This window comes from Trichosurus vulpecula, chromosome 8 (assembly GCF_011100635.1).
Source record: "Trichosurus vulpecula isolate mTriVul1 chromosome 8, mTriVul1.pri, whole genome shotgun sequence".
NCBI lineage: Eukaryota > Metazoa > Chordata > Mammalia > Diprotodontia > Phalangeridae > Trichosurus > Trichosurus vulpecula.
In genome coordinates, this window is record NC_050580.1 from 62,484,275 (window position 1) to 62,505,514 (window position 21,240).

Here is a 21,240-nt window from a genome sequence, read left to right on the forward strand (position 1 = left end):
TAAACAAGGTCCACACCCTCACCCACAAGGAAATGACCTTATAGTTGGGGAAGTGGGAATAAGGTATACTAGGGAGAATAATGGAGTACCTTCAGTGTCAGACAGAGGAGTTCCGAGATTCCTGCTTTAAACATTAGGAAACATTTATAGATTTGCTTTGAGTGCCCCCACATCTCCTCTGTGTTTCACATATGATCCACAGCATTGTAGGTGGAGCTTGTGCATAAGTGATAATAATGGTAACACCTTGAGTTTATACGACTCTTTTTATTGTTTTCACACCCGTTATTTCATTTTGCTCTTTGAGCTGAGGAGAACTTTAGAATCAACCCTCTATTTTTATAGATGAATACTCAAAGGGCCCTCTGCTCTTCTCCTCTGCCTCTCTCCTTTGGAGATCTCATCAATTCCCGTGGGTCTAATTATCTTTATGGAGATGAATCTGGAATCTATATATCCAGCGCTTAATCTCTCTCTCCTGAATGTTGGTCTTACATTGCCAAATGCCCATGTGCATCTCCGCCTGGATGTCCTATCAGCATCTCAAACTTGACGTGTCCCATCTTTACCTCAAATTTTCCTCTTCTCATTTCACTATTTTTTTTTGAAGGTACCACCATACTTCTAGACACCCAGGTTTGAAGCCTGAGAATCACTTTTTTCCTATTAGTGTGTACACACACACACACACACACACACACACACACACACACACACACTCACACACACTCACACACTCCCAAAGCATAGATATGACCACGTCACTCTCCCACTCGGAATTTTCAGTGGCTTCCTTGCCTTGCGTCTGGGGCAAAATGTAATATTATTGAAAGCTTTCCACAATCATGCGCCTGCTTACCTTTCTGGTCTTATTTCATAGAAATTTCCTTTGTGCACTCAGTTCTGATCAAGCTAGACTACTTGCTGGTCCCCAGGGGTGACGTTCCATCTCCCACCTTCGTTCCTGGGGTCCCCCATGCTCCTGATATACTCCTTCCTTATCTCTCCTCCTCAAGGAACCCCTAGCTTCATTCCAAGTCTAGTTCAGGTGCCACCCTAAGGGCCCTCTGTTTCTCTCATATTCCCTCCCACAGCGGCATCCAAGCTCCTCAAGGCAGGGGCTCTTTTTCTTATTGGGTCTGTGTTTGTTTCTTTTTTCGTCTCTTAATCCATTCTCCTAGCTCAGTGCCTTGGATATAATGAACATTTACTATGTAATTCGTGTGTGCGCTTTAAAAATTATTTTTGAGCTGAAAGTGAAAACAAATCAAATGTCCCTGGATCCTTTCGGGCCAAAGTGCCACCTATATGAGAGTAGGTTCTGACAGCATTCATGGGGGCTGGGGAGGGAAGCTGGCAGGCTAGAATAAGCAGTCAGGTCACATGAAGGCGCTAATGCCCGGGGGAAAGAGGAGGAGGAGAAAGGAGAGTTGGGAACACCGAAGATGCATTTTGCTGACTTAAACATTCTTTTCCAAGGGCTAGTCTTGCAGAGAAAAACTGCTCCTCTGCTCAGGATTGATGACATCCTACTAAGAAGAAAAAAAAAAATACAAAACCCTCCAGTAACTTACAATGAAGCATTGAGTCCTGACTCTGGCATTCAAGGCCTTACACAGTCCGACTCCTTTATGCCTGGTCAGCATCTTATCCTATACATCCCCCTACCCCACCCCCCATACCTTGTTCATTGCTTACCTTCCAGACAACCAGTGCTACTGAGCATCCTCCATTCTAGGCCTTCCCTTTCTTTTCTCTTTGCCTCTTACTCTTCCTTCAAATGCCAACTTGGGCATGAAGTGTGCTGACCAGTCCCGTCCCCCGTCCCCCGCTCCACCCCCACACACACACTCGATCCCACCTGGCACAGAGGATTGCATCCTCCTCAGATTTCTCCTATAATTTTGCCTGAATGTCTCTGCAGCACTTTTCTCACTTGATATTCTGTTAATTATTTTTAATCATTTGTGTACTTGTCCTGTGCCTCCTTCTACACTATAAATCCCCCAGGAGCCTCTTCTGTCTTTGTATCCCTTATGCCTAGAACATGAGTTGCACATAGTAGGTGCCTAATAAATATTTGTTTGATTTGCTTAGTTGAATTCTATCAGAGGGCTAAAAAACACCTGGAGATATATTCTGACTCTTTTGAGTATCTAAGAGAATTTATCTCAGTGCCTAAAATTCTACTAGTAGTCATTTCTTTGGGTTATAGTTTTAGTGTACCTCAAAATGCAGATTACTCTTTGAGGGTCAAGATTTGCCTGGGGTTTTAATGACTGGATAAGATTTGGTTGAGTACAGGAAAAGAAGGGGAGGGAGAGGGGGAAGGGAACAAGCATTTATTTAGTACCTACTATGTGCCAGCAAGTATGCCAAGCGTTCCACAAAAATTACCTCACTTGATCTTCACAACGGTCCTGGGAGGTAGATGCTATGGTCTTCATTTTACATTTAAGGAAACTGTGGCAGAGGTTAAGTGACTTGCCCATAGTCATAAAGCTAGTAAGTATCTGAGTCTGAACCTGAACCCAGGTTTTCTTGAGTGCCGTGTGCCACCTTACTGCCTCTAGGAAGAGGGAGGGTAGTCCAGAAGGGGAAGAGTGGCATAAGAAATGGCATCCAACCCAACCCTGACCATCTTTAGATGAGGCTATACCTTGGTATCCCAGTTATTTCATAATCTAGCAGCCTTTGACTTCTTCCTGCAAAAAGATGATGGGAGATTTATGGGAAAAGCTTGGAGTTTAGAAGGAGGAAGGACCTTGAGAGGGTAGCTTTGTTTGTTCATCTTCTGTCATATCAAAGGCTAGAGGATGAATATTGTCTGAGCCAATTCTGCCTTCTCACTCTGCCACTTAACTGAAATTATTCTCTCCAAGGTCACAGCTGATTTAGAAGTAATGGGCTGAGTGGACAGAACCTTGAATTCAGAGTCAGAAGATGTGAGAAATCCTGCCTCTGCCACTGATGAAATACAGTAGAGAATAGATAAGTTTCCTCATCTATAAAAACAAGGGGTTTGGACTACGTGAGCTTTAAAGTTCCTTCAAGGTCTCGGTCTGGGGTTCTAATCCTAAACCATTCTATCAATAACAGACTAGCATGAGTTGGTTGTTGTCCTCACTGTCTCAGAAGGGAGGATGTAGGCAGCAATTCAAGGCAAACTCTACCAGCTCTACAATTCCGCCTTCCATCCACTAGGGAAGAGCCCTGCACGTGGAGTCAGAAAATTTGGGTTCAAATCCCATATCAGTTTATCTCTCTGGGTCTGTTTGCTCATTTTGGAAAAAGGAAAGATTTGAACTCAGTACCTTCCAGTTCTAAACATTATGTTCTCTTAAGCCAGGCCTGGATTTCTGTCCCACTCATTCAGATCTCTGCTTTCCTTCCCCCACTGTCATCCAGGTGGTGTTTGGTTTCCTGGAAGGAAGAAGAATTTTCAGCTAAATGGTTGCTAACCTTTTTTTTTTTCCCATTTTCTTTGTTCCTCCTCTCCCCCCAAGGGACTCTCCACTCTATCCATCACTGACTTACTTCTATTGGCCTGGCAACATCCCGGTTGCCAGCAGATATAAGGAAATAACAGAAATAACGCTGTTTTTCTGAAAGACACTGTGCTGCCTTTGTCTCTCTCTGGCTCCCAGCTCCCTCTCTCTTGGGGAAAGAAAGTGCAGGCAAGCGTCACCCCCTTGAAACTTCTGTATTTGTTTATCTTGTTCTTTCTCCTAAACACACGCAGACTAGGAAGTGATATAATTGCATATATTTCAATTTCCTCTAGGCTCTGTGTGGTCTTCAGCCCAACTCTCAGATGTTTGCCCCAGATGTTCAAAATCACTTCCTCCCAATTAAACGTCTGCTGTGAGATGAGGAGGCGAGGGTCCCACATGTGTCTGAAGGGCCAATGTGTATGTAAACGGTCCTTGTAATAGATAAAGTGAAAACTTCTCCCTCCTGATGCACAGACGGCAAGAAATGGGTCTGTTTCTTGAACTCCATGGGGGAAACTGAGTGGTAGTTTTAAGTACATCTTGAGAAGTCTCATTCTTTTTATTGTTGACTTGGTTTAGATCAGTGCTTTAATGGAATGAAAGGATTTATCGGGTATCCCCATCCCCATCCGGGGAAGGGGAGCCATTTCTTCCCATTCAATCTCAAAATTGGACTGTTTTATCAAGAGAGATTTGGAAAGAGAGTGAACAAGGCTGAAATATCTTTAAAAAAAAAAAAGGGAAAATGTTTCCCAATAAAATGGAGATTGAGTGAGCTCAAGCTAAGTCCTAATTAGTAAGGGCTAAAGAAGGGAAAAGGATGCTGTGGTCTAAGATGAGACCTGGAAAAGGGGGAGAGGAAGCTGAGAATTGGGAAAGAGGAGGACTGAGGGATAATGACCCCCATTAGAGCTTACAGAATGGGTTGCGGACTTGCTGTTTAGAAATTCTGTATTCCAGAAAGGTCCCGTATGTACCAAAATAGTCACAGAAGCCCTTTTTGTGGTAGTGAAGAATTAGAAGCAAAGTAGATGTCCGGTGATTGCAGAAATGCTGAACAAATTGTGATATATGAATCTATATTGATGCACCATGAAATGATAAATATGAATGAATGAAAAAGCATGTATATTGTGCTAAGATCTGGGAACACAGAAACAAAAATAAAGACATTCTCTGCCCTCAAGGATCATACATTCTAACAACATATATAGGGGAGTGGTATATAAAGAGGGAAACTTTGGGCCAGAAAATTGCAGGGACAGTAAATGGAACCATACAGGAAGAGACTGACACACCCCTTCCAGGAACAACGACAGAATTAATTTGATCATAGATCTAGAACTGAGGGGGTAGGGGCGGGAGAGGGGTGCCTGATGGCAAAGCAGCTGATGAAGAGATGGTCAGGGAATAAGTAATAAGATGAAGCATTTCTGAGGCCTGCCTGGAATAGGGGGCCAGATGAGACCCTCACCAGGCAAGCAGGATCCTGGGGCAGTAGTGCTAGAGAAGAAAAGGTTTTTACTCAAAGACTTTCGGATTGCTAGGGCTTACAGGGACCTCAGGAATCATCTAATTTAATCCCTTAGTTTTACAGAGATAGATACTAGGGGCCACAGAGGGAAAAGTAAGTGTGATGTGGTCAAGTTAGTGACACCCGGGTGGAGCTTCTGGTCCGGAATCCAGAAAACCAAGCCTAAACGTTTTTCCACTACCATAGAAATAACGTCGTGCTTGACATCTCCATTCTAACTTAGCAACAGGCCAACTGTAGAGAGTACTGACTTACAGGGAAGAGGACCTGAGTTTGAATCCAACCTTAGATACTTCCTAACTGTGTAACCATGGGCAGGGCCCTTAACCTCGGTCTCCTCATCTGTAAAAATAAGGAGGTTGGACTCAGTGACCTCTAAGATCCCCTTCAGCTCCAGACTATGATCCTACATCCTTACAACGAGTCAGTCTTGGAGGTAGTGATCTGCTCCAGAACAGCTCATTTCTGCCAGGCACTAGGCTAGGTGCCTAAGATAGAGATATAAAGAAAGAAACAACCCTTATTCTCAAAGAACTTACATCTGTCAAAAGCAGGAGAATTATGTACAATACCGAAGCTGGAAGAGCCTTTAGAGATGACTGGAATCCAGCCTCACGTGACAGAGAGGGAAGCAGAAATCTAATGTGCCCAAGCTCACAGAGCCAGACCCTCTCACTTTTCCCCCTGTTAGACCTAATAGCTGATTCGGAGCACTGTGGCTGTGAGACGTTGCATAAGGCAGTAAGTCTTCTTTTAGGCCTGACTTAGAATATAATTTCCTTCCACTTCCCCTCTTCCCTACCCTCACTCTTTGACTTTCCCCAGACAAATGACCAAGTGCCTGTTTACTGATCTCCAGGCCCAGTGTCTTCAAAGAGCCTATTGTCTTACAGGGTCGATGAGACATACAAAAATAACTACAGGGAAAGAAAGAAGTAGAAACCAACAAGCATTTCTAAGTACCTACTGTTTGCCAGATGGTGAAGTACAAAAGGCAAAAGTGAAAAGACCATTGCCCCCAATGTTATATTCTACCCCCCCCCCCAAAAAAAAACTATGGAAACATAGAGAAGAAAGAGATTATTTCTGCCTAGGAGCAGGGGTTGGGGCAAAGGTGAACACTGGAGAAAGCTACATGAAGGAAGTTGAATTTGAACAAAGCCTTGAATGACATATGATATTTCCATAGATAGGAATTCCAGACAGAGGAGCTAGTATAAGCAAAGTCATTGTATTAGGAAGTCCATGGGGGTGTTTAGGTAACTGCTAGTTGTCCTTTGGGACTAGAGTATATAGTGAAGGAAGGTGAATGGTGAGAAGGTTAGAAAGGTAGGTTAGGTCCAGATCCTTGAATACCAGGTTGAGTCCATTGAAAATTTTTGACCTGGAAAGTATTAAGATGATGATCAGAGTTCCCTTTACTGCACTTTCTGGTGGTAGCTGGGCACAGGAGAAGTGACAGTTGAATTTGGAACCAGAGAACCTGGGTTTGAATTCAGGATCTTGTCATTTACTACATCTCTGTCCTGGGGCAAATTACTTAACCCTCTTGGACATCAATTTCCTCATCTGTAAATCGAGGGGAGTTTGGTTAGATAAACTCCAGGGTTCCTTCTAGCTCTTAAGTCCATGATCCAATGTCAGTCAACAAATTCTGATTGTTCCTAACCTGTTCCCAGCCATGTCCCATGTGCTTTAAAGGAAATAGAAGGAACAGTTCCTGCAAAACTGGAGATGGGGAGACAAACTCATATAATAAGTGTTGAAATGAGCTGATGATGCATGGAAACACTAGAGTAGAGCAAAGTATTTATTTGGTTTTGGTATGTGCCACTAGCAGGTGTGTTCATTGCTTTTCCCCCTACTATCTCCATCCTCCTTACTTTTGAGTAGCCTGGTTTCCCATGCCCAGGATGGTCTTCTTCCTTACTTCTTCCTCCTGGGGCACTCATGACATCACCCAAAGCAGTAACGTCAAACTCAAATAAAAACAGGGCCACTAAACCATACATAAAGATGCTTGTGGGTTGTATATTGACATAGAAAACAACATATTAACATCATGCTCTATTTTTATTTTGGTTTTTATTATTTGTTATTTTAATTTTATTTTTTATTTTGTTTTGTTATTTATTTTTATGTTCTATTTTTATTTTGTTTTGTTTTTTATTATTTATTATGTTCTTTTTATTTTGTACCTTTAATTTTGTTAACTTTCTCCACTACTTTTTAATCCTTTGGGTTACTGGCTGTGTGTCTGACACATCTGCTCCAGAGCACAACTCAGGTGCCACCTCATGTAGCAGCCTTTCCTGACACCGCCCGCCCCCCCCAAACTGTTAGTACGTTCCACCCTGCAAAGAATTTATATTTGCTGTGTTTTGCATATACTTACCTGTGTCTAAAAATGTAACCCTGTTGACGACAGGGACCATTTCATGTTTTGACTTTTTAACCTCATCACCAAGCACAGTAATTAAGCACACAGTAAATGCTTAATAAATGCTGTGTTGAATACATTAGTATATTATAAGGTGACAAAGAAGGATTGAGTGCTGGTCCAGAAGACCTGGGTTCAACTCCTTCCTGTTACACATACTAGCTGTGTTACTGAGACTCTCAAATCCCCCCAAAACTCTCCAAAGTAGTAAATTTCAGAGTATCACCTGCATGATAGATAGACAGATATATAGATAGATGGATGGATGGATGTTTGGTACAAACAGCAGAATGGTTCTTTGGACTTCTTTGATAAAGCAGACACTGCACCAACCCTGGCCAGCTTCCATCTTCACCCTCTCCTCTCAGCCACCAGCTCAAGTTCCCATTCTCTCTGTCAATGTCCAGCCCATAGGATTAGAGCCAGAGCTAAGAATGATGGTGAGATCTGGAGTAGAGGCTGTCTAAGCCAATAGCCGACATTATTGATGGCTTCCAGATCCCAGTGCCATGCCTGGCTGGAGGTCCTTGTTTCCATGTTCATTATGAATTATGTATTGGGCAGGAACATCTTGGGCTTGGGAAATTCAGAAAGGAAGCAATCTTTGGTTTAGATTTTGTTTAAAGAGTGGGGGAAAGAATTGGGAAGGGCAGTAGAGTGCCTAATGAATTTCTTCCTACTGATTTCTCAAGTTTCTTTTGAAGGGATAGGATAGAGAAGGCAGATTGGGTTTTGTGGCTCAGCAGCAGAGGGTATTGGGTGCTTTATTACTTCCCTGGGGAGGAGGTCTTGTTGGAATAATTCTAAATGGGCATGTGTAGACTTGACATTCGCTCCCTTGATTTTGAAATGTAGTTTTCCCAGCAGCTGCCTGTTTCTGTCTGTCAAAAAGCCTGCCACCTCCTTGTGTCTAGGCTAAAGCATCTAGTGTTTCATAGGATTTCATTGCCACAGAAAGTCATAGGGTAGAAGAGACCTCAGAGATCAGCAGCTAGCTACCCTTTATCTTAGCAGATGGTTAAACTGAGGCCCACAAAGGTCATAGCATCATAGAAGGGACTTTGGAGGCCATCTGGTTCAATCCTGTCATTTTGCAGATTAACAAACTGACTCTAGAGACTTTAAGTGACCTGTCCAAGATGAAGTGGTAGCAGAACAGAGTAGTGCCTGGGTCTCATATGTCCCAATCTGGTACCCCTCCCATAATACTAGATTGTCTCTGAGTTCTTAAAAGAGCAGTCCTGAGGTCCTTGGGTATTCTGATGCTAGTTAGAATGAAAGAGGAGTGGAAATAATTTAATACCAATACTCTACCACCTCCTCTGTAGTGGGTCAGTCTCCTTGAATGCAGAGTGGTGTCTGGCCTTGAAAAAATATCCCTGACTGCTCGAGGAGATTTGGTACAGTTATTTTAGCAGAGATTGCTGTGTGTGTGTGTGTGTGTGTGTGTGTGTGTGTGAGTGTGTGTGCTTGCACACGCATGCACAGGCACTGATAGTTTAGGCAGACATCCTGAAGCACTGCCTCCTTCACAGCTGAGCAGGTACAGAAATAATTCCTGAAGGTAACCAATACTAATTGCTGCTTTGCTGCCTGTTGTCAGGTTTACTAAGCATTAGATAGCCAGCCCCAGTCTTAACTTGATCCCCAGTAACCTAGAAAGCTAGAGCCTTGGGGGAAGGGCAATAAGTAGAAATGTAAGAACTTGAAAATATTTGTTAAATGAAAAATGAATTCAGTGACTCAGGGCAGCCTATCCCTATTATTGAAGAAACGATGATCGTTGCTAACATTTTACATAGAAGGTGCCTTACCATCCCTGTGAGGTAGGTTCTGTGGATATTAGCCCCATTTGCAGAACAGAAAGTCAAGATTCTAAGAACATTCTTAGGATTACAGATTTAGAATTGGAAGGAACTAAAGAGAACATGTAATCCAGCCCCCTCATTTTGCAGATGAGGAAAATGAGGTCTAAAGAGGTTAAGCAACTTGCCCAAAGTCACAGAGATAATAATGAGCAGAGCTGGATTTGAACCCTGCCTTCCAAGCCCAAATCCAGCACTCTTTATACCGTACCAGGTTAAGTGACTTGTCCGTGGTCATACAGCTAGCGACTGTCAGGAGACAGGCTTTGAACCCAGATCTATCCCGACTCTAAGTCCAATACCGTTTTCTTCCATCCACGGGTGACTTCCATCCCCACCCCCCACCCCCACTTGGCAGGGCTTCGTTAGTATCATCTTCTAGGCACTTACTGGCCCTCCCCCACTCTGTCTGTCTCCTCCTGACCCTGCCCAAAGCAGGAGAGCTCTCTAGGGTCTTCCAGAAGCCCTAAGACTCTCAGCTCCAACCTAGCTCGGATCGGCCAAATAAACAAACTCGTGCCAAGTAGAAGTTAGTCCTGCTGCCTTCTTCTGCCTTTTAAGGGGAGGTTCTCAATGGATGGGAGGGAAGAGCCATCTCCGGGATTCTCTGTTCTCATTATTCTGTTTAGCACAACTCGAAGTAACCTTCTATTTGCATCACCCTCTTTCAGAAGGGCCTGATGGCCCGAGGTATGGACAGAAAGCAACACTTTCGTGGGAGATAATGAAGGGAAGGGGAGGGAGCCCCCTCTTGACTCCTGACTGCCCAGAAGCCAAAGTGGCCTGAGTAGGGCTTTTGCAAAAATGACGGACCTGGTACAGCAACCCCACCCATCGTGAGAGAAAGAGGAGCCGATGGAGAGAGAAGCTGTTGCTTCGTTCCCTACCCCACCCCCACACACGAGCTCACAAAGTCACACCGCCCCCCACCTCCCCTTCTTCGCTAGTGGAGAGGTCTGGCCGGAAGCTAGGCGGGGAGGATAAGGACAGGGCTTGAATCAGCCCAGCTCTGTAGCGTAGTCAGCTGCGGGGAGAGCCTGCTGGCCGGCCGGAACCACCCGGGGAGGAGATTTTCCTTCCTTGCTCCTTCAGCCTGCAAGGCCTCCCCCACCCCTCCCGGATGGAGTTGGTTTGATCCTGCCAAGGTGGGTTCCGCTTGAAAGGTTCCTGGAGCGCGGAGAAAGGAGCCTCTCTCCGAGTGCGCTGCCTGACGTCTAACTGGGATGCAGTTCAGTGATTTATTGGCACTTCTAGCGCACAGTAAGGAGGAGAGTGAATGAGACAGAGAGGGAGACAGAGACAGAGAAAGAAGGAATGAGAACGAGAACAAATCTACCAGACGATTGATCCTTGCTTTCTGGGTACTTCCAGCTCCGGGCAGGCAGGCATTCATCCCGAAGGGAGCTCTCTGCCTGCAGATTTTCCTTTACGTTTTCCGTCACCCTCCACATCATTTCTCCCAGGGTCTGAGCGTCTTCACACACACAGTGGTCATTTTGGTAGGTTAGAAAGCACCGTGCTGTGCTAACTCACACCCTACTTGATGGTTGCTTAATGAAATATTCTCTGAATTGAATTAGCCACCAGAGAGGTTTTTGCTCACTTTACTTAAGTCACTAAGAGGGTGGGGTCAGGGCTGTACAGTTCTGGTTTTCCTTTTGGTTCCACCCGCTGGCTACTCCTGCCTCTGCCTTTTGGGGTCATCTGCTTTGGTGTTTTGTAAATGTGGTCAGCCCAGTTACTTTGGACCATCATGGGGGGGGGTGCAGAAGTGGCAACTCAGTCTGAATTAAAGGATAGCCTGAATTCCTTAATATTTTAGAAGAATTGCATGTTTGGTTGCTTTTATAGAAACTAGACTAACATAAAGCATAACCTAAAAGAGGTCCTGCCTCTAGGGAGAGTAAGAATGATTTGTAATTTATCCTCTCAAAGGCCCCAGCCTCAACTTTCCTGGTTCTTAGAGCATTTGAAAAGTCCTATTTACCCTCCTGGGTTGGGTTTTTTTTTTTCTTAACATTGGTCAGCTTCCAGCCTAATCATGTGTAGATGTGGACTGGATGGCAGAATAGTGGAAAGAGTCCTGGATTTGATGTCAGAGAATCTGGGTTCAAATCCTGGCCCTGCTGTTTAACTAGCTGTGTGACTTTGGGCAACTAACTCACTTCACTTTCTTGACCCTCACTTCTGCATCTGTGAACTTCAGTGCCTGCAATGCCTAAGGTCCTTCTAGCTTGAAATCCAGGCTCCTAAGTTACTGTGATCTTAGACCTTCTGTGGTCTCTTCTGGCTCTAGTATGAGCCATGTATGCTTATATATCATTCCATGTGAACTATGACAGATTCAGTAACACTCATGGAAAGTTTTACTATAGTCTCCAACACAAACACCGTTAATACGTGTTACTTGAATGACGGAGGAATGTCCATAATCTTTTGAGCCAGACATCCAGGAGAGCCTTGACTTCTTGTACCATGACTCCTGGTACCCTACTTGAGACAGAACCATGGTTCATTCACAAACCATTGAGCTGATCTGGGCTGGTATTTTTAATGTTCTCATGTAGTGTTCTTTAAGTTGATGGGATTCCAGCTTTGGGAAAAGAAGAACATGTTTTTCATTTCTACACACACACAAGACCCAGAAGCTCATGGCGAGTTGTTTTGAACATTCTTGCACAATGAGAAAAATATATCTCTCTTCATTCATCTCATTCTGAGTGAATGATACCAATAATTGCCACCTTCCCAAAATGTGTAACAAACCCTGAGCAGTGTAAGAGAGGTGAAGGGACCAGCCCAGGTTAGTTGTTGAAAGCTCTCAGACATCCAGTCCTCATCCTAGATTGATTAGATTTTCTATGCCATCTCTAGCTTCCTGGTCCTCACTTTACCCATCTATAGAATGGGACGTATCATCCTCTTACAGAAATATCCTGTAGAATATGGATGACATATTCTCTGTGTGCCTAAAATTGTAATAACTTGGAGTTGATGGTACTATAGCATCATTTTCAGATTACAACTCTTTTAGATAAGAATTATTACCAAGAAGTGCCTATCTGTATAATGTACTGTAGCGGACAATAAGTTTTTGGGATTTTTTCTAGCCTCAACAGGAAATGTTCATAGGATCATAGATTTATAGATAAGTTATGATTTACATAAGCTTGTGATTTGCACAACTGGGTCCCAAGGATGCTACGTGATTTACCCAAAATCACAAAGGTAGCAAATATCAGAGATAGAATTTGAACATTCCATTCCCTGGGTCAATGCTCTTTCTACATTATCCCCACTCAATATTGGGCTATTGTGGTTAATAGTTTTATGATATAGACCATACATGGTAAGCTCGTCACCAGAGCTACTTTTTAAAAATGTTATATTATTGCTCATATTTTCTTAAACATCACCATCTTTTGCCAATGCAGCCTCCACCTTCAAAGAACTCGAGACAAATAAAGTACAGTCAATCCAAACAAATCAACACATTGGCCGTGTTGTTCACCTACTTTAAAGGAATGTATAATGCAATAAAAGATAGCGAGATGAAATTTAATTTTTGAGAATTCATTAGGCACTTGACTTTTGCAGTTTAATTTCTGGATACATAAGAGTTTTACCCATTGTGTTATTATAAGACCGATGTGATTAAAAAGAAGGCTGGAATAAAATATTACCAATTCCTGTAGTTTTTATAATGTCTTGAATACAGTAGGCATTTGGAGAATATTTTTTTGAATGAGTGAAATCATCATAAAATATGAAAGGGCATCTAAGTGCTGAGAGTGTTGGTATGTGTAGCTGTGGTAGTCGGGGAAGATTTTTTTGGCTGAGATTACACTTCAGCTGGGCCTTGAAATAATGGGTGGAGTTTGAGTTGGATGAGAGCAAGTAGAGACATTCTTCTACTGTAAACCTAAAGACCCAGAGAAGACTTTTTTTGTCCTGGTCTTTGGCCTGAGGTGGCAGGGAGGGTCGAGGATTGGGAGAGAAATAGGGATGAATTTCTCCCACATGACACTGTTCTTGTCTAAAATTCAGGAAGTTATGAAGTATGAATTAATCCATTTAACTAGAGTGAAAGTAGAAAAGCCCATGACAACTCTGTTTCAAAATGTCATCATAGAAAGTGATATTTCAAGTAGCAATGGGGTGGGATTAGAGTCCTGTTGAAGATTTGTGTCAAACAAGGAATAAGTACATAATTTCTAGATAAGTGATTTGTCTAACATGCTTCCACTATGAAGGCAAACAGGCGGATGGGTGGCTTTAAGGAAGATACTGAGGCTGAAAAATGAACAGGCCCTGGCGGGGATTTTTGGAGACGTGGAGGAGAGGTGGAGATTTGAGAAGCAAGCCTGGTGGGGAAGAAATGACATTTAATCATCTCTGCAGTGGGGGCTGGGGAGACAGAGGGGAGGGAAGCGACTGGAGGGGGCTGATAATCCCAAACTTGAGATGAGCCCAATATAAGCTGGCATGTAGAGGAATGAGCCTTTTAATGAAGTGGGACACTAAGTTCCTAGTCCTGACACTTTCCCTGAGAGAAATGGCGGGGGTGGGGGGGGGGGGATCCTACTGGAAAACCTTTTGAGTTCTCTTCTTCATCTCTAGGAAGAGGACCCTTGGACAAATCACTCCCCCCTCTAGGCCTTACACTTCTGCATCTCTAAAATGAAAGGGTTGGGCAAGAGCAATAGATCCAGAGCTGGAAGGGAGCTTAGGGGCCATTTGGCCCAACCTCATTTTGTAGTTTAGGAGACTGAAGACTTAGGGGAGGGTCAAGTAATGCTTGCTCTGCTAGACTTCAACCCAGGTCCTCTGACACCAGAACCAGTGGTTTTTCCACTTTACCATGTGCGCTAAGGTTCTAGGACTCTCTGTCCAATCTTTATTTCTTCTTGGTAGTAAGTGCATTATATTTTGTTTCTGCCAGGATTCAAATCATTTCCACGGGTTGATGGTAGTAGGGGCCCGGGAATCATAGATGCAAGAGATCTCTCTGAGGTAGACCAATCCAAGCCGCTTATTTTTACAAATAAAGAAACCGAGGCAAGGGGAGGTGAAATAATACTAGCTCTAATAATAGCAGCTAACATTTATATAGTGCCCCTGTGCTATGCACAGTACAATCATTTTCTCATTTGATCCTCACAACAAGCCTGGAAGGTAAGGGATCATCCCCATTTTACAGATGAGGAAAGTAAGGCAAGGAGAGGTTAAATGACTTGCCCAAGGTGAGCCCGAGAGGCAGGAGAGACAGCTCAGGACAGTGATGGGCATGGGGAGGGAGGAGATAAAGCATTGTCAGCCTCTGGGTGTGTGTGACATCTGGTCGGCTCCAAGGGTCCCCTGTGAATTTGCTCCCACGGTGTGCCTGGGGGCCAGAGGGTAGACGCTGCCGGCTGCCTCCCGGTGGGGCGCCAAGCCCTGCTGTGCTGGGAAGGGCTGCTTTGCTGCAGGCTAGCGCAGAGAAGAAAGTGGCCGAGGCCACCACAGGATGCTGCAACTGGAGGGGGTGGGCTGGGCTGGCCCGGCCCGCCTGCAGCAGCTTTCAACCTCCCTCCAGTTTCCCCCTGCGGGTCACATGGTCCGCTGGCTCTGTGTGTCTGTATCTGTCTGTGTCCCACGTGTGCGCGCGGTGCTTGTGTGCGCGCGCGCTCGCTCATCCTGTATAAGGCTTCAGAGATTGGAGCATGAGGGGCTTGAGAGGGGGTGGGATGGAGAGGGGAATGGGTCACCTTCGCTATGGAAATCCCATTGCAGCTAGCGGCATTTTTTTGCCCTTGGCCCCCGCTGAGTAGGGCTTGCACCCCCCACACCCCCCCACTCCTGGCCTTAGCCCTAGGAATCATCCACTGATCAGACAGCTGGCAGGCAGCCTTACTCCAGGCAGGTGTGTAGGGAGGCTTAGGGCTGGCCTCCTCTCCCTATGGCTGGCACCCAGCTCAGGCTCTCTGCACCCCCAGCATCATACAGAATGTGGCCTCAGGGTACATTTTTAATGCCCCCTTCCTGGCCCCTAGCTGGTCTTCTAGCTTGAACCCAGCCAGCCTTTCCTTCCTGGACTCATTAGCTGGTGTGGTTTGATTCTCTTAGTCACTCGAAGCTCCTAGGGTTCCCTAATCTAAAGACTTTCCAGCCCCCCTGGGCTTTCGAGATGATTTGTTAGACACACTCGAACAAGTGTTGCCTCCAATTAATGGATGGGGTGGGGGTGGGAGTACAAGGGTTGCCGGAATGTTAGCCACCTCCAGAGGAGGCTGGAGGCAGGAGCTGTGCTTTGTCCTGAAACGTGCCCCAGCCCTCCCTGTAAGTTTGAAATGTGAGCCACTTCAAAATTTCTCTCTCTCTCTCTCTCTCTCTCTCTCTCTCTCTCTCTCTCTCTCTCTCTCTCTCTGTAAAGTGGTTGTGTCTGTCTGAAAACGTGTGTGTGGCGTGAGAGTGTGTGAGGGTGGGTGTGTGCAACGATCTCATGGTGGGAGAAAGAGAAAGAAATGGATCACTAGAGAGACAGAAGCGTCCCATATTTCTGGCACACAGCCAAGGTGAGATTTCCCTTTATTTATTTGATGGGGAGGGTGATCTTCTTCCTCCCCCCTCCTTAAAAAAAAAAAAGAAAGAAAAGAAAAAAGAAATGTGTCTGATTTTCCCCCCCTTAAGAACCATCCTTTGCCCAACCCCATCCATGTCCTTCCCACCAGGGGCATTTAAACCAGTCCACACGCTAGCTTCACTGGGAAGCCCTAGACATGGTGCCCACCAAGCCTGGCATCTAGCTGCCTCTGTCCTCTCTCTGCTTCTCTCTCTCTCTCTCTCTCTCTCTCTCTCTCTCTCTGTCTCCCCTTTCTCTCTCTTTCCTCTCTCTCCTCTTTCTCTCTCTCCTTCCTCTCTCTCTCTCTCTCTCTCTCTCTCTCTCTCTCTGTTTCCCGTGTTCGGGGCTGCTCAGGGATGTGTGAAGTTTTCCAGCTTAACCCGATTCCCTTTATTGTCTCTGGAGGATTGTCGCCCGAGCACAAACAGGCTGCTGGCAACCGCGGCAGCGGCCCCATTAGCAGAGCCTCCATCTGTGATTGGTTTTGCCTGGAAACTCGGAGACAAGCGATGAATAATTGATGTGTGTTGTGCAGTAGCTGGACAGGCAGAGAGAAAGGAGAGAGAGAGAGCTCGAGTGAGCGAGTGCAGGGTGCCCTCTGAGGAGGAGAAAGCAAGAGAGGGGAGCAGGGGCTGGAGAACAGCTTCTGGCTGCCTTGTGTAGAGACAAGAAGGCTGCCCTCCCTTGCAGGCTCTCAGTCTTTGTTCTGCACTAGCTGAATTCTGCCTAGAACTGTTTGTTCCCAGCCATATGTGGCCCTTTCCCCAGCAACAGAAGCGAGAGGGGAGGAGAGGAGCACTAGTATGAATGAAGTGTGACTTGTGGGTAAGTTGGGGGGGAGGGGAGGAATAGAGGGAAGGGGGAAGAAGGACAACGGCTGAAGGTGGGGAAGACTCTGGGGTGCTGGGGATGTGTCCTCCAGCCTGACTGAGGCTCTGTGTATGTGAGTGAGCTAGTGTGTGTGTGTGAGACCGAGGCAGAGATGGTGCATTGTGGGTAGAGCAAGCCCTGTGTTGCATGTTGTCAGATGGAGAGAGCACAGCCCAAGAGACTGAAAAGGCGGACTTCCATAGAAAAGTGGAACATATTTGCATACAGTTACCATGTATTGTGCCTCCCTCAACAAGCTGTACAAAGCTGGCTAATTTTATTCTTTTCCTTGGGACCTCCCTCATCTCAGAAAAAAAGATGGAGTGTTGACTGTTAAGCAGGCATTTTAAAAGGCTTTTTCCTTAACCTTTGATCATTTTTTAAAACCTGTACCCAAGGCATTCATAGCACGTCTCGAAACTTTAAGCTGTCTGTACTGTCAAAATGTTGTCTGAAGGCTCCCAGAGGAATAAGTACCTGGTGATGTCACCATTTCAGTCAGACTGTCTTCTGAAAATCCTTGCCACATAAGCCCAGACAGACTTCTGACAAGGGTTCACAAGGAAGCTCCTAGCAGAGGGGTCATTTTGGCATTTGGACCAGTCTCAGAAGTTGGCAGGAGGCTTCCTGGGTTCTCTCAGCACTGTGGAGGCTGTCTGTCCTTAAGTGCCAGGGTTGAAAGTATCTGTTTAAAAGCCTTGAGGGAGTATTTCAAAGGGTTGGAGTAAATGGGGAGGGAGAAAGGGGGCAGTTGTATGAGAGGGGGTGGGAGAAAGGCTCCTTGCAATGAAATCAAAGCATGCAACTTAGATGTTTGGGTTACACACCATGACAGGCATCTAACCAGGACTGAAGTGTGATGAAGGTGAGGAGAATGAGCAACCCCAGGCAGCTTTGTAGCTTGCAGCCTCCTGGCAGATGGCCAGGCTGGGCACAAGACAGGAATTAGGGCTGTGATCATCTCCCTGGATGGTCCTTGGCCTTAGGAACAAAATCTGTCCTCCAGAGGGGCCTCTTATGAATATTTGGAGAGGATTCTAACAGCAATGTCATGAGTATTTCTGTCCTTTCCAGTCTGGCCCAAAGGCCCCCAAAGCAGTAGCAGATGAATATGACTGTATGGTCTTGCAGTTGGTAGGAGAACAGGTGGGCATACTTGACAGTCCTGTCTGAACAATTCTTTCTTTGGAATGGGGTGGGGGAGGTCATGTTGGAGAAGACTCAGTGCCAAGATAGCCTTGGCCCTGGAGACATCTTTCCTTGGCACCTGCCAATAGAAAGTTAAAGCATCTTGTGTAGTCTTAGAGACTAATGGGGTGTGGGGGCCAAAAATGATGATTAGTGGTTGACACCTTCCCCAGAGTTTGGAAAGGGGAAGTCTTTTGCATTCAGGTTAAAATGGCATGTGTTGTGTTCTGTTTGTACCTGGCCCAAATCCACATATCGTGAGAGCCTCAGGAGGTACCTCATTTGGAGTGTTCCATGTCAGGATCTACATTGTAATCACTGTGTGAGAAGTGGTGTTAGATGTTCAAAGGTTCCTTCTAGTTATAGAATTCTATGGTTCTAGGCTGGCCAAGAGTGTCTCAGATCTTGTGCTTGTGGAAAAGAGTGGATGCCTTTTCCCCCTTCCCTGTGGAAACCTTGTCTTCTCCCTCCATATCTGTCTGAGGAATGTGACCTGGGACCCAAGGAGTGGTGAGATCTGTACAGCTGCTTTGTTAGTTCCTCTTTTCATACTGTCAGTCTGGGTGACCAGCATCGATGGGGTTAGATGAAAGTTGTAGTCATGGTTATTTTTACTTTGAACTTCCTTAGTGAGAACCAACCAGATGATGAGAATTTGTACTCCCTGGTAGTAACTAGAAACTTGGAGGAAAGAAAAAAAAAGTTTTGACTTTCAAAATACCAACAGCTTGCCTTTGCATAGCAGGAGTATTTTTCAGATTTTTCACGTCTGCCATCACATCTGATCCTCACCAAAGTTCTATCAAAGAGGTATAGAGTAGGTAGGTATTAGTACTCCCCTTTGTCAAATGCAGAAATGGTGGCTGAGAGAGGTTAGCAAACCTGTTCAAGGTCAGATGGCTAATTAGTGACGGCATTGGAAGCAGAATCCATAGCCTAACACTTCGAGACCAATGCTTTTTCCATCATTTAGGGCACAAGTAGGAAATGTTGCTCCTCTTCTCCCCTTAAGAGCCAGCATGGAAGAGGAGACAGTTCATTGAGCATTGTCCCTTAGCATTAAGCGAAGTAAAAGGAGGAGACAGAGTAGAAGTCATTGGGGGGCCCTAGGCAGAGTCAGGTCTCTGTAGAGTACCTTAGTGCCTCCTAGGCACCAATCAATATGAAACCATCAATTGATCCGGCATGAGGATGGGAGCCAGGGATCTGGCTCCAAGGTGGGTCCCCGGAATGGGAAGATGTGCTTTGGCTGAGTTAGAGGAAAAAAGCCTTCCTCCATGAGCTCAGTGTTTATCTTTAATCAATGTCACTTTGGTCCTGAGGGGATTTGCTGGTGCCTGTCTGTGGGGAGATATCTTCCCTAAGGGTTATAAGTTGTTGGAGAGGTTAATGGTAACCAGGGAATACGGAAGGAGCCAAGCCCAAGAAAAGTATGGAATCGTTACATAGACTTTAAGACTGAGAAAGCTGCAAAGAACCGCAGTGGCCGTGGCACTCATTTAACTGAGAGGAAGTGGAGCAGCAATCACCATGTTTCCTCTAGGTCAGGAGTTCTTAAGCTCCTTCAGCAGACTGGTGAGAAAACCCATGGATCTCTTAGTGACTACAAAGGACAGGAATTATATTAAGTATAGCTATTGAAAAGAATTTTTTTTAAGCAAGGCACAGAGCACAGGTGAGGAACCCCTGCTCTGCGTCAAGGTGGTATTTAACCATGGTGTGGTAGGGGGTGGCCATTTTTCTGCCCAGCTTCTTCCTTCCCTACAGTCCCTGACTTAAAGGTGGTTCTCTCACAGCACCATTGGAAAGATTTTCTACAGACAACAACTTATATGTATGTTGCACGTTAAGGTTTACAAGGCAGTTTCCTCACTCAGGCCTAGGAAATGGGTAGTGAAAGCATTATTATCTCCGTTTTTCAGATGAGGAAGCTGAGGCATTAAACAGGGTAACCTGCCCAGATTCCCAAAGCCAGAACTTGAAGTTAGCCCTCTCCTGGTTCTAGGTCCAGCATTCACTCTTTCCCATGCCAACACTGCCCTTTTCTGTGCAGCAGAAGCATGCTGACTAAAAACCTTAATGCCACACCGATTGCCTTAGACTTCACGAGGCTCTTTCCCGTCCATTATCTCAGCTGAGATGCTTAGCTGTTCCCAAAACACCCTGGGAGGTAGACCTGGCCATTAGACCATTAACCCCCTTTGACGGTTGAGCCAACTGAGGCTGAGAGAGAGAAATTAAGTGACTTGCTGGAGTTTACACAGGAAGCCAGTGGTAAAGCTGGGAGTAAGCAGAGAGTGTCATTGCTCATTCTTCCATAACATATTGCTTCCTGTAGGAGAAACATTCTTACTTTGGGGTTTAAAAATACACTTTGTTCCCCTTCCCCTATCTTCAGCCCTAAACAGTGGTCATAAGAAAGAGAACGATTTGGATGGTATTTTAGGGGGAAAATAACTTTATTCTTTTTTGTTCATTTTTCATAAGAGAGCTGCCAGGCCACTTTGTAACCATAAAGTATTATACATTCAGATTATTGTTGTGGCTGTAAGCTTTAATTCATCAGAGGGGAAGAGGCATCTCTCTTCCTCATGGAATTTACATATATTTATGGTCAGCCTAAATAGTAACATCCCCATCAACTGATACACTTGAGTTCCAAAGATTACCTTCTCAAGAAAAGATAGGGGGAAAGGGTGACCAAGCACCAATTCTTTGGAAAAGAAACAGGCAATTTTAGCAGATGGACCCTTAAGGTCAAGATGAGTCAACAGTGTGATGTGGCGGCCAGCCATCTTGTACAATCTTAGCGTGTTTAGGGCTACAGGGGTGACAGCCCTGCTATACTCTGCTCTGGTCAGATTACATTTGGAATGTTACACTTGATTTTGGGTGCCACATTTTAGAAAAGACAGATAAACTAGAGTGAGTCCAGAGAAAGACACCCCAGGAGGGTGAAGGGCCTTGAGATCATGCGGGCTGATGATTAGTGGAAGGAAGGAAGACGGTGTTTACATAGAAGACTTAGTGGAGAAATGATTTCTGTGTTCCAGAATTTGAAAGGTTATCATGAAAAGGAATTATTAGCCTTGTTCTGCGTGGTCCTAGAGGTCCCAAGTGGTAGTTGCAAAGAAAGACATCTTAGTGTCTTGAAAAATGAAAGGATCATCCCTTCCAGAGCCCTCTCAATAAAGGATGAATTCCATACCTGTCATATATCATAGAGAAGATTCTTGTTCAGGTATGGC

At 45.1% G+C, this 21,240-nt stretch overlaps 1 protein-coding gene across 5 annotated transcripts in view; it reads left to right on the forward strand.

Annotated features, from left to right (window-relative positions):
- The window catches only part of ZMIZ1 (zinc finger MIZ-type containing 1), a 441,312-nt gene that overhangs the window by 298,101 nt on the left and 121,971 nt on the right, over positions 1-21,240 (forward strand). The window contains exon 1 of one of the 5 annotated variants that reach the window (XM_036734713.1): positions 16,716-16,759. The exons of the other annotated variants lie outside the window; for them this stretch is intronic. The gene's annotated coding sequence lies outside the window, so the exon portion shown is untranslated. Of the gene's footprint in view, positions 1-16,715; positions 16,760-21,240 lie in introns of those variants that run through there. 5 annotated transcript variants of the gene reach the window in all.